Genomic DNA, 2789 nt, shown 5'->3' with positions numbered 1-2789 from the left:
CAGATTATATTATCCGAGCAGAAGCAATCATCACTGCGTTAAAAAATGCTGGTGAGTCACTGACTGAGGGACTTCTGATCGCAATGATAATGAAAGGCCTGCCAGAGACATTTAAACCCCTTATTGTGCACGTTACCCAGAGTGACGCAAAAATCACATTTCCAGAATTTAAAGTAAAACTTAGAAGTTATGAAGAAACCGAGAGAATGCATGCAGCTGTAACTGATGACAACGTAATGGGGACAAAAGTGCATCCTGACCAGGAATCCGCTTCATAGAGTGCAGGTGATGGAAGATCAAAGAACAAAGAGATTGTGTGTTTTAAATCTGGACTGAAGGGGCATACTGTGAGAATGTGCCAATCCAAAGTGCGGTACAGTTATTTCCGCAGTAATACACCCATACACACAAAGACGCAACCTGCAGAAGGCCGAAACGAGATGAAGCAAGAGGAATCGCGGAGGATGACAAGGAGAAGGACTACACGTTCAAGACCGGTTCCAGACTCCAGAAGATCCGGGACAACGAACCAGAGATGCCGAATCAACAGCTACTGGTGGACACAGGAGCAACGTCACATATCAAGATCGAGGACTTTAAGTCTTGATGAGACATTTTGACCAGAGGCTCACTACATGGAGTTGGCTGATGGGAGGAGGAGCAGATGAGCTGCACAACGGTGAGGAGATGCCGAGATAAGTATGTTGGACAGCAGAGGACGCAGCCACAAGGTAACACTGAAACAAGCACTATACATCCCATCATTTCCTCAGGACATTCTGTCAGTTAAAGCAGTGGCTAGTAATGGAGCCACGGTGGTTTTTAAACATGGGGACAGTTTTCTTAAACATGTTGATGGAACAAAGTTCCCCATTTATGAACAAGAGAGACTGTTCTTTATAAACACTGAAAGAGTTTGAAGACAAATGTAATGGGTGTTTTTATATGCAAACGTGGCATGAAATTCTAGGCCACTGTAATTATGATGATGTTCAAAATCTGCAAAATGTTGTCGATGAGATGAAAATTATGGGTAAAATGAACAAAGATTTACAATGTGAAGCGTGCATTCAAGGAAAGTTTACACAAACTAGGAATCGAGAAGCAGATGAAAAGGCAAGCGCGGCATTACCCCGGCTTTCCACAGGAGCCGTCAGCAGCACGTTACTGCAGCAGCAAGTCATAGCTGCTGATAGGAACCGCTGTGGTCAACAGAACCTTTTCCACCAGAGCCGTCAGCAGCGCGAGTCGGCCGCGTCTCAGGAGCAGCATGTCGCGGCCCTTACCCCTTCTTTCCACCGGAGCCGTCAGCAGCACGTTACTGCAGCAGCACGTCTTGCTTGCGTAAGCTGCTGCTTGGCCCTTCCCACCAGAGACGCGTAGCAGCAGGGGAGCAGCTGTCATCGACAGAGCACGAAGTCACACGAGTAAACACAACAACAAGCAGGAGAAAACTACAACATGGCTCCAAAAGGTTTGTGTTTTATGTTCTGTCCGTTTTATAATCGTCAATACGAACCTGAAAAACAAAGGAGACCGCTAGCTAGGTGATAACTTCGCACAGTTAGTAACTTTTTTTTTTAAAGTAAAGCAACCAGAAGGCAGTACGTTTCTTTATTCTGAAAATCTCGGGAGCTTCGCTCCGTTTCTGCGTCCGATTTCCTGTCTTCCCCAAAAATGTCAAACTTGACCCGTTTCAGAGGCGTAGCGTGTAGAAAATAGAACCGGCGCGTAAGGGCCGCAACATGCTGCTCCTGAGACGCGGCCGACTCGCGCTGCTGACGGCTCCGGTGGAAAAGGTTTTGTTGACCACAGCGGTTCCTATCAGCAGCTATGACGTGCTGCAGTAACGTGCTGCTGACGGCGCCGGTGGAAAGAAGGTCACGCGCCTTTGTAGTGTCCAGCATCATCTGGGAAGGCTGCTCTGATGGCATTCACCACACAAGATGGCAGAGGTTTGCGGATGTGTCGCCCAATGATGCCATGTGTCCATCGGGTCATTGTCTATAAGCAACAAAGATTCTGTCTGCAAAATGAAGAAGTGGAATTGTCAGCAATGTTACAGATTTGTCTTTTATTGTTAGCAGGAAATTTTTTATGACTATTTTCAGTAGCATTTTGTCAAATATTGATGATAACAGTGATGCACTGTTGCTAAACTTAATACTTATGACACTAGTGGATCAATATGTTCTTACTCATTGAATTGCAGATGTAGGGGGGTTCATGTTGCTCCTTAAAGAGCAAGTCACCCCCAAATAAACATTTTTTTTCTGATAAATTACATAAATATGTGTCTAATCGTGCTGCAGACACGTGTAGTCAATAGTTTTGCACTTTAGTGCATCTTAGTTCAAATTTAAAATTTCTGCCTGAAACTGTCAGTGTTGTGCCGTTGTCAGGTAAAAACTCTTCACTGCATTTGAATTTAAATCTGCCACCGCTATTGGCTAAGAGGTATGCTATGATGTAAATTGGTACATTATGATGTCACAATGTCGTTCGTGAGTGTGTGTATTTGTTAGTGGCTCCACCCTCTCGGTCTGCTAGTCAACAGCATTTGTAGCATTTTTCAAACATGAAGTGGGAGTGAAGTACTCTTCTTGTAGGGGGTGACTTGCTCTTTAAATGTTTGATAAGCTAGCATCAACACAAAAGGATTCATGCAGCAGCCCTCAAATCCAGGATGGCCCGTTACACAGAGGAGATGTGGTACTGGTGGGTCCAGAATCAACAAGAGCTCCCTGAATGGTTCCAGTTCCTGACAACAAATGCTGTGAATAATGCTG

This window comes from Nothobranchius furzeri, chromosome 9 (assembly GCF_043380555.1).
Source record: "Nothobranchius furzeri strain GRZ-AD chromosome 9, NfurGRZ-RIMD1, whole genome shotgun sequence".
Taxonomy (NCBI): Eukaryota; Metazoa; Chordata; class Actinopteri; order Cyprinodontiformes; family Nothobranchiidae; genus Nothobranchius; species Nothobranchius furzeri.
Note: the sequence above shows the minus strand (reverse complement) of the source record.